Raw genomic sequence first — 11,718 nt, forward strand, 5'->3', positions numbered from 1 at the left:
GAGACCTGGAGAAGGTCGTACTTGGATGACTTTCATCACAAGAGGGCAGTATGTGTCCAGCAATTAATCCACTACGTAAGTGGACCGAAGGATTCAGCTGTGCCTAGTGCCTAGTGACTGACATTGTCCTATTTAAGTAAGACTCAATCCACAGTACCTGGTGTTTAAAAGCAATTTCATCTTAAGCCAATTAATTCTTGAGTTCAAAGACATTAGCAAGTAGGGATAGTTGGCCCCAAGCAAGCAGTACTGCATCAAGTTCTCTGGATGCTGAGGATCTCGGTTCAAATTCCAGGGCTACCATTAGCTGTGTGACCTTGGACAAGTGCTCTAGCTTTTCTGTGCCTGAGTTTCCCATCTGTAATAACAGCATTTCCCTTGAAAAGTTGTTTAGTTATGAGTAATTAATATGTAAAGTGCTTAAAACAGTACAGTAAAGCCTCTAGAAATAGTAACTCTTACTATCTAGAGAGATTTTCCCCCTCTAGCAGCACTGCTTTAATCTGTGTACTCTATCATCTGTGGGGAAAATGGAGATTTCTGACCAGGATTCCCACCTGGCCTTAATAGAATCCATTGTATAAGAGCCTGTTGGCACATTTATGGGATGTTTACTCGTTGACAGAGCTGGTGACAGAGCCACTGAACAGCCATGGGAATACCAGCCCAGGGGACTGGTGAAGAGGAAACACCCATTCTCTCCTCCCTCAGTTCCTGGTATATAATTGGTCAGGAATCTGCCAGTCACCAGAGACCCACCCACAGAGTTCCTCCAGGTGCTAGGGGCCAGGAAGGAGCCAGCCACCCAGAGAGCCGGGAGCGAAGAGAGACTGAGACCTACTGCCCTGAGAATAACCCCTTTAAGCCCCAACTCCCTGCCCTTGCTTTTATTTGTCTCGCCAAATTCATAGCAAACTTCTCCTCCTACAGCAACAGAATTAGAGATAAGGCAAGAGAAAAGAGTGGCCTCGCTGGGCCAACCTTCCCATCCTTAAGGGCCCCTCTAAACAACATTGCCATTTTCAAACTGATAGCAAACTCCAGACTTTTAAGCAGCCCAGAGACCAGAAACCATTTTCAAGACTGAAACCTGTGGAATAAGAAATAAACATTCCCTATGCTTGACATCACCTTCATTTTTATTTTGTTAAGAAACTGAAGGTCCAGGTCATGTTCAGAGGCATGGATTAGGAAAGCCAAAAACCTATGTGCATTTTTATTTTATTTCAGAAGACATCAGAGTATGGTATCTGGCTTTCCACACTAAAAATCACATGGCTGAGAGTCATTTTTCTTTTATGTCAGCATGTGATTCTAATACCACAGACATATTTCTCTTTACATACTGTGGTCCTTTGGAGAGCTACAAACTATGGAATATCCAAGTTCTTTTTTTGTCCCCTAAGAACCAATTTTAGCCCCTTTATAGGGGATATCCTCCCTGTTGAGAATGCTAACCTAGTCAAAACCTAGATAATTCTTACCACCCTTACTATCTCCAAGAAGCCCTCTGTCACCCCAAAGTCCAAAAGCCTTTCCACACAGTATTCAGCTTCCAGTTCAATGAAGCTTAAAAGTTAGAAATTCAACATTTTCATCATTCCTTCTTTTCACTCTTTTCTATGTTCTGAAGACAATTTTAATCTAAATATAAAAATTTTGCTTATGTTATTTTAAAAAATAAGTTATACACATCATGAAAGTTTAATATTTTAGCACGTACTAAGAAAACAGGCAATCTCCTACAAAACCTAAATTTATGCTGTATTTGGCAAATATTTCACCCTCATATATAGGGTTAAAGAGTGAAAGTAAGATCGTACACTATACCTCAATAAAGCGGAAATTTAAAAAAAAATCAGTGTGACTTTTCTTATAACCTAGGCTAGGCCCTGATCTAAAGGCTTAGATATTTTCTCGTTAAATCCTCACAACAACCCCATGAGGAAAATGGTAATTATCCCCATTTTAAAGATGAAAAAACTGAGGCCTTGTGTAATTGAGTCACTCAGGGTCGCATAATAAGCAAAAGTGATAGGATTTGCACCTGGGCATTCTGGCTCCAGAGCTCAGGCCTTTAACCACAGCAGTACTGCCCAAGCCCTTATCCTCGTGGTGGGGGTAAAGCACTGTAGAGCACTTTACCTTGAGCAATGGAAGCAGCATTCTGCTCAGCGCCATCCAGTGTGACATGATAAAGGAAAGTGAGGAAGCGCTGAATTTATACCTTATTCACAAGTTAAGTCTAAATAAAGATGAATCTAAGTTTAGCCCTTTAAGGACTGTTTTAAGGTAGGATTTGGTTACAGATCCACAGGACCTTGAGAAACCAGATCCATTAAACCTCATGTAAACTGGGCACCTTAGGCTGGACCATAAGCTAAAACATCACCACTATAGTGTTTTAAAGAGATGAACAGGATTCATTTCTTTAAATGCCAATTTTGCTAGCTTAAATTTATGATGTACTGGGAAATATTTAATTTTTATACATAGACCTAAAATATAATTTTTAAATGAAATTAGTGATTTTTATTATAACCAACAGATATTAGAAGTTAATTTGGGGTTATGAAAACAGCTTCATAACTGGACTCTATTATCAAACATGAGACTAAGATGTACATACATAACTGATTTTGCCTAATTTGTACATTAGTACTATAATATGTCTGGTAGATTGTTACACTTAATGCTCGCTAATAAATTGCATTTCCCTCTACCTCTGTGACTCGCACTGAATAATGGCACATTGGCAAACACATGCAAGCAGAAGCCTATAAAGTACTTGCAGATCTGGGCTTGCCCTCTCTCACTGCTGAGAACCCTTCCACTACCACGTGGAAAACCCCAGGCAAACCTGCTGGAAACAAGTGCTCCAGCTAACAGCCAGCACTTATCTCCAGACATGTGACTGAGGCATGCTACAACAACCAGCCTCCAGCTTACCTGCTTGCTGGACGTAGCTTCATGAACTAGTTTAGGCAAAAGCCTAAACTTCTTGCCTCACAGAATTGTGAGCTAAGACTATGTTTTAAGCCACTGAATTCTGGAGTAGTTTGTTACCCAGCAAAGGATAATTGTAACAGTACATAAAAAATAAGAAGGACTAACTGCTGTAATAAACAGACTCCTAAATACATAATGGCTTAAATACAATAGAAGTTTATTTACCATTCATATAAACAGTTCAAGGAGGCTTCAGATTGGTGCAGGGGGTTTTGTTGCATCATTTGCTCAGGGACCCAGGCTGTCAGTTTTTGCCATCTTCAATGTGTGGTTTCCAAGATCATCTCAAGCACTGTAAACCGGACAGCAGCAGAGAGAGCATAGAGGACAGCAAATGGGAAGTTTTACAGGGCCCAGTCAAGAAACAGGACATCTCTTTTCTATTCACATTTTATAGGTAGAACCCAATCATGTGACCGAGCCTAGCTGCACTGGTCTAGTTGTATGCCCAGGAAGATGAGGAAACAGTTTGATGAACAAGTCATAGTTTGTTGCTTGTTGGCTTTTTAGTAAATAAAAATCATGTCAGAACCAGCATGGCATAGTGGGGACACAGGCTGAGGGTTTAGAAAGATCTGGGCAGGACTGCAGTTCAATCCTTATCACCTGTGTAACCTGAGCCAATTACCTAATATATGTAAAACCTCAATTCATCATCTACAAGATAGGGAAATAACTGTCTTCAATAGGTTTTTGTGAGGATTAAAAGTAAAGTACTTGGTAGAGTGGCACATTATAGGCATTCAATAATTTCATAGCTATTAGCATTATTGTTGTAACTAAACTGAATGGTATGAGAAATCAAAGATTATGGAGAGAGAGAGAGTTAACAGTGAGCTATTCAGATAGCAGTATTAGTCATGACACTTCCAAGTGTAAGTCATGAAAAGCCAAGTGTTATCAAAAAAAGAGGGAATTTGTCAAAAAAATAGAAAGATAGGGTGTAGCTCTCAACATCCAAGGAAAACTTGCCTAACTGGAACATCTTCCAGGACTTCAGAGACTGAAACTCTTTTCTTTTTTCATATTAAATGCCACTTACATATCTTTGCTTCATTCTCTCCAATGATAGACACACTGTTTCCATGTTTCAACAGCCTCCAGAATTGCTAATTTAAAAATGTGTGATAATAGAAATACCATTTGACCCAGGAATTCCACTCCTAGGAATTTACCCTAAGAATGCAGCAGCCCAGTTTGAAAAAGACATATGTACCACTATGTTTATCACAGCACTATTTAGAATAGCCAAGAAATGGAAGCAACCTAAGTGTCCATCAGTAGACGACTGGATAAAGAAGATGTGGTACATATACACAATGGAATATTATTCAGTCATAAGAAGAAAACAAATCCTACCATTTACAACAACAGGGATGGAGCTAGAGGGTATTATGCTCAGTGAAATAAGCCAGGTGGAGAAAGACAAGTACCAAATGATTTCACTCATCTGTGGAGTATAAGAAGCAAGAAAAAACTAAAGGAACAAAACAGCAACAGACTCACAGAACCCAAGAATGAACTAACAGTTACCAAAGGAAAAGGGACTGGGGAGGATGGGTGGGAAGAGAGGGATAAGGGGAAAAAGGGGTATTCGGATTAGCACACATAATGTGGAGGGGGGGCACGGGGAAGACAGTATAGCACAGAGAAGATAAGTAGTGACTCTATAGCACCTTACTATGCTGATGGACAGTGACTATAATGGGGTATGTGGTGGGGACTTGATAAGGGGGGAATCTAGTACCCACAATGTTGCTCATCCAATTGTATATTAGTGATACCAAAATAAAAAAAGTGTGATAATGTTATTGTGGCTATTATTTTTAAAGAGCCTCTACCTTTTACACATACAGTGCTTAGAGATGAAATTGTATCAAGGGTTTTGCTTTAAGGTAGTACATTTTAAATACACTTGGGGAAGGGAAGGGAAGAGCACAGATGATAAATGTCAGCTTAAGTTGGTAATTGCTAAAGTTAGGGGATGGCTACATGGGAGTTCACGGTAAGTTCTCCCTACATTTGTGCCCATTTGGAAATTTCCCCTAAACAAACAAAGGAAAACAAAAGCCAAGGCTGACCTCATCTTGGCTTAGAGATTCAGAAGCACAGAGGGATTGACTTGATTGGCCCATCTTACATCATATTTTTTAGCTGATTTTCTGCTTTGGCAAAATGTTATGTAACTAAAATGGATCCACTGTCATGATCAACATTATCATCCATTTGGCTGTGGTCTTCCTGGATTCTGAGAGAAATGGCTAAAGTGATATACAGAAAATCAGGACTTGACTCAACAACTTTTTCTTGACTTACTGATTGCTATAACACTTTCCCTTCTCTCCTCACATTGCATCACCTTAAGAAAGGCAGAGCTATTTTGGCACTGTTTTCATGTTTATAGAGTCCCAGGAGAGAAGAGATCAGAGAAAAACTCATGAGGACAGCAAAAATTATGGATCTGCTTTCTAGTGCTGGAGACAAGCTTTCAGAATAGTCACATGTGTATTGAGGGTATCTAACCAGAATATCCAGTACATAAGAGAGCTCTGGTCAGCAGCACAAAGTAGGAGAAAGAGGTTGAGAACGAGTTACTATTTCTTTCTCGTTAAGATTTATTTTCTGAAAGGAAAAAAAATCAATTTCTCTTTATTACACTCAAAATGTGCATAGGTTTTGTAATCATGTTCTAAGAATTGGTTGATCTGATCTGTTATACTGATCACATTACAAATAAGGACCAAGGAGAAAGACATTAATAACGTTAGGAAAAAAGTGTAGAGATACAGGGAGCAAGTTTCCTGGCCACAATCTAGTACTCTGTCCAAAGAGTAGTATATGAGAAATGTAACTTTTACAATTAAAATCTTTGCTAATCAGTCTCAGTACTCAAATCATGTTGTATCCAAATCAGATTTTTAATTTTCACAAATGTGGCTAATTGTCTTTTCCAAAGATGGACACCATACTATATCCCATTCCACATGACTTTTATTTTTTTTTCACTACCATTGACATTCTTCCACCAGGTAGTGGGGTGTGACAGTGACAGCCCCAGCTGAGGCCCTAACCAACAGCCCATAGCCACCCCCAGAGGAGAGATGGGCCTTCAGTTGCCTCCAGCCCCAACCCACTGAGTCTACCAGCTCCATCTGATACTATGGAACAGAGATGAGCTATCCCTGCTAATCCCAGCCGAAATTGCAGATTTGTCTATAAAACAAATGATGGTTGTTATCTTAAGCCACTAATTTAGGGATACTTTATACGTAGCAAAAATAACTTAAAAAATAAATATGACATTGCTTAATTAGGAAAGCTTTTGACTTTTTGTATACAGTGGAATGGATAAGTAAAATGTTGAATGAATATGACTAAAATGGAATATTTTGAAGCACTCATAAAGGGTGAGATAGATTTATATACAGCAGTATAGATTTCAAACACATACAGTGCAAAAATAATCAGAATGATATACAATAAACATACATTTTAAAAACACACTCAAAGCAACTCTCTATATTTTTCAAAGATTCATAGAATCTAATTAATATATAGATGGTAGAATAGAAGATCATGTATTAAATATACTAGGGTATATGTCTGTGGGAGTGGGAATGGGGAAAGGGAGAAAATAATTATAAAAGAACCTCCACCACAAACAAGAGAGTATTGTTATATTATATAATTACTAAACTTAATTCACATTTCTTTCTGGGCACTTAGCTAAAATTTACTTCCCAGCCTCTTGTGCAATTAAGTGAGACCACATGATGTCATTCTAACCAATGGAATATAGGCAAGAGTGATATATGCTCTCTTCAGGCCAGGCCCTCAGAAAGGGAAAATGGTGTGGGCAGCTAATAGAAAGGATGCAACACTCCATTCCCATGAATATAAACAGTAATCACAATGTATCAACAATGAGTAAGCAAGGCAACTCTGTGACCAGAGTGGAACAAGACAGAACACAACCACCCCATGAGCATGTCTGACGCTAGAGTCCGACAAAACACTGCAACCACAAAAGTAATTATATGCCTCCCCCATTCTAACATGAATGATTGGTTTTTGCTTGCTCGCTAGTGGTAACTCTACCTCTGCTCTAAACTTTCTGCCTCCTAGATAAAATTACCAAGATACACAATTACTGAATAGCCCCAACTTCATGATAGCCCCCAAATCACTAGTGGCCTCTACTTCTGTTAACCCTTCTTTCACCCAGCACAGTGCAAACCTAGAGCTTCCTCCAATCCTCTTCTAAGGATGCTCCTTGGTTCCTCAGCTAGCTGAAGAAACCATATTCTGCTTGACCTCAGCTGTGTTCATGGTGGTCTTGGTTGGTGAGCTCTGACCAAAGTGGGGCTTCCTGGGACTGGCTTAGACCTTTCCCTGCCACAAACTATGACCCTCGACTCGGAAATGGTGTGCAAACCTCAAACTCTAAATCTACATACTCTTAAGGCCACCCTTTCCAAGACAACAGCTGAATGTGAGCTCCAGATAATCTGTTGAGCCCTTCACTGTTAGATTTAGATTTGGTTCCAAGACTTTTGAATTCTGATCAGTTTGTACTGTTCCTTGAAGTTTGGCTTCTAAGCATTTAGGTCAGCATTCCTATTATCTGTCTAGTTGTCTACTCTTACTCCTCTATAAGAGAAAAGCCTAGTGAGGGACACAGACCAAACATATGTTCAACAAGGCTTGTTCTGATGGCTGATGAGCTCAGAACATATCATCTCATCAAACCTGCATCCTTGGAACAAACTTTGTCTTGGGTCATTGTTATTAGTTTGTTAGAGCTGCCACAACAAATTACCACAAACTGGGTGGCTTAAAACAATAGAAACTGGCCACCATCATGAATGACACAGTAACTATCCAGACCAGGAAGTTTCATGACCAATTGACTACTGCAGCGGAAACAGATGGTCATTGATGTCCTTCACCCTGGAAGGCAACCGGACCTACGACAGAAATTCGGGAAAAACTAGTCAAAATATACAAGACCACATCAGATGTCATCTTTGTATTTGGATTCAGAACCCATTTGGTGGTGGCAAGACAACTGGCTTTGGCATGATTTATGATTCTTTGGATTATGCAAAGAAAAATGAACCCAAACATAGACTTGCAAGACATGGACTGTATGAGAAGAAAAAGACTTCAAAAAAACAACAGAAGGAACATAAGAACAGAATGAAGAAAGTGAGGGAGACTGCAAAGGCCAACATTGGTGCTGGCAAAGTGAGCTGGAGATTGGACAACAGAAGGAGTAAAGATTCTGCAGTGACTTTATCTGTGGTGATTGTGCAGATTTTTCATGAAGATTAATAAACTTGAGAACTTTAAAAAAAAAAACTAAAAAACAATAGAAACTGATTTGCTCAATTCTGGACACCAGAAGTCTGAAATCAAGTTGGCAGCAGGACCGTGCTCACTCTGAAGGCTCCAGGGAAGAATTCTTCCTAACTTCTGGTGGTTGCTGAAATTTAGTGTTCCTTGGCTTGTAGCTGCAGTACTCCAATCTCTGCCTCTGTCATTATGAGGCCTACCTCCCTCTGTGTGTGTGTCTGTCTCCAAATCTCCCTTTCCTTATAAAGGCACCAGCCACTGGATTAAGGGCCCACCCTAATCCCAGAATGCCATCATCTTAACTTGATCCTTTTCCCAAATAATGTCACATTCACAATATGCATAATTTTTTGGAAGACACAATTCAACCCAGAAAAGTCAACTTTTAAGAAACTTTAAGAATTATTTTCTTTAGTTGTATCTTCCTGGAGCGTTTTGTTTTTGTTTTTGTTTTAAATGCATCCTTGTTAGCAACAGCTGGCCCTTGGCCAGATTCTGGAGACATGTAGTTCCATAAGCACATCAAGGCAAGGATCTCCTGAGGTCTTTTTAGTCTAAGTCTGCATTCCCTTCAGACCAAATACCTTTTCCTTCACGGTATCCTGTTATTTTGCTAAGTCATGCACACATCTTTCCAAGTGGCATACTTTCCTTTCATCATGGACAATTAGGTACTTCAGTGATCACTTTGGAGAAATTTGACATGAGTAACATTGTTCATTTGATAGGCACTTTAGCATAAAAAGGAAATAAAATCTCTACTATCCAGTGGTCTGTTTCTACATTCCACCTGAAGTAGTATAATTTTGATACTGGTAGACTATGATCAATTAATTAATGCAAATGTAGAATAACCACTAAAAAAATTATATGAAGATATATATATATATTAACACTATAAATAAATCTAAATGGAATACTAAAAAATGTTCAAGTAACTAGGCAGAAGATAGGAAAGATCAATGAAGAACAGAAAGAATAAATAGAAAACAATTAAAATGGCAGGTAGAAATCCTAACATACAAGTAATTATATTAATTGTCAATAGTCTATACAAATGAATTAAAAGATTGGCACAATGGATAAAAAAGCATTTTTCTGTTTACAAGAAAGAAAGAGACAAAATTACCAACAGTAGGAATGGGAAGATATCATGACAGACCTACCAGACATTAAAGGGATAATAAGGGAATCCTACAAATAATTCTATGCACATAAATACAACTTAGATGAAATCAACCATTCCTCAAAAGTTATGAACTATCAAAACTCACCAAAACTGAAACAGATAACCTGAACAGTCTCATAACTACAAAATAAATTGAATCAATAGTTAAAACCTTTTGATAAAGAAATCTCTAGGCCACATGGCTTCATTGCTGAATTGTATCAAACATTGAAAGAATAAATAACAGTACTTTTACACCATTTCTTCCAGGAAACATAAGAGAAAGGAACACTGATAACTGAGTTTTTCAGGATCACAAGATATAAGCCTATGTAGAAAAACCAACTGTAGTCCTATACACTAGCAACAAACATATCCACAAAATTTAAAAACACATAACCACTTACAATTGCTCTAAAAAATAAAAATAGAGAGAAACCTATTGTACTTACGGATTGAGAAACATTTCTACATATTGAAGATGTCAATTCTCCCCAAATTGATCTGTAGGCTTAATGTAATTTTTATCAAAATCACTGAAGATTTTGAACTCCATCTAACCCATAAAATTCTCTCCTATGTATGGAAACTGTTTCTAAATTTGTATGGAAATACAAAAACAGAAAACAAAGCAAAAGTTGGTGGAATCACACTACTTGGTTTTCTAACAGTTAACATACAGCTATTGTAATCAAGACAATGTGTGTGATAACAGTGGAGGAGGAGATACACAGATCAACTGAAAAGAATGCTAGAAATAACTCACCCAAGTACAGCCAACCAACTGATTTTGATAAAAGGGCAAAAAGCAAGTCAAAGAGAAAGGATTTTTTTTCAACAAAAGATGTTAGACTAGCTGTACATTCTTAGGTGTAAAAATGAACTTTGACTTAAACCTATCTGATACAAAAATTTCCTGAAAGTGAATCATAGAACTCAATGTGAAAAGTAAAACATGTATCTTAGAAGACAACATACGAGAGAATTTTATGGGTTAGGTGGCGTTCTTAGATGTGACACCAAAAGCAAGATCCATCAAAGAAAAATACCAATGGAATTGGACTTTATCAAAAGCAAATCTTTTGCTCTGAGAGACCCTGTTAAGAGAATAAAAATACAAGATACAGACTGGTAGAAATATTTGTAATTCACAATTCTGACATGGGATCTATATTCAGAACTCCCTAAATATAAAAGGAGGAAAACAAAAAAATTCAACTAGAAAATGTGCAAGACTTAGGCACTTCACCAAAGGGGATATTCAAGTGGTAAATAAGCACATGAAAAGATGTTCAACATCATTAGCTACTGGAAAATGCAAATTAAAGCCACAATGATATAACCACCATCTACCTCCTACTAGAAAGGCATTAAAAAACCCACACTACCTACTGCTAGTGAGGATATATAGAGCAACTAGCTATCTCACACATTGCTGGTGGGAATATAATATGGTACAGCTACTCTGGAAAAGAGTTTGTCAGATTCTTATTAAATTAAACATAGACTTACCTTAAGACTCAGCAATTGTATTTTTGGGTATTCATCCTAGAGAAATAAAAACATATGTCCATATAAAAATCTGTACATGAATGTTTATAGTAGCTGTATTTGTCAAAACTAAAAACTGGAAACAATCAAATTGTTCACAAAATGTGAGTGGATAAAACTATGGTATATCCATATAATGGAATGTTACTCAACAATAAAAGGGAAGAAACTACTGATACATGCAACATGTTGCCTTCAAGGTCATTATGCTGAGTTTAAAAAAAAAGCCAGTTTCAAAAGTTATATATGATTCTATTTATTTAACATTGTTGAAATGACAAAATCATAGTGATGAACAGATCAGTGGTTGCCAATTACAACTATGGTGAAGGTATGATTATAAAAAGGCTAGAAAAGAGTTTCTTTGTGGTGATGGAGAAGTTCTGTATTCTGAATGCTGTGGTAGTTACAGGAACCTATATATGTGATAAAATTTCATGGAACTATACACATTGTTTAAAATGCATATAAAACTGATAAAATTTGATAAGGTCTGTCATTTAAAGTATTTTACCAATGTCAATTTCTTGGTTTGTTAAGGAGCTATGGTTATATAAGATCTTAACATTGGGGCATCTGGGGAATGCTGGTTGAAGATACACAGGAATTCTTGGTACCATTTTTGTAATTCCATG

General features: G+C 37.6%; 1 pseudogene; it reads left to right on the plus strand.

Moving 5' to 3' along the window:
• The first annotated feature begins 7,855 nt into the window (after positions 1-7,855).
• Positions 7,856-8,389, plus strand: LOC118966944 (small ribosomal subunit protein eS24 pseudogene; annotated as a pseudogene).
• The last annotated feature ends 3,329 nt before the right edge of the window (positions 8,390-11,718 follow it).

This window comes from Manis javanica, chromosome 6 (genome assembly GCF_040802235.1).
Source record: "Manis javanica isolate MJ-LG chromosome 6, MJ_LKY, whole genome shotgun sequence".
In the NCBI taxonomy this organism is placed as follows: Eukaryota; Metazoa; Chordata; class Mammalia; order Pholidota; family Manidae; genus Manis; species Manis javanica.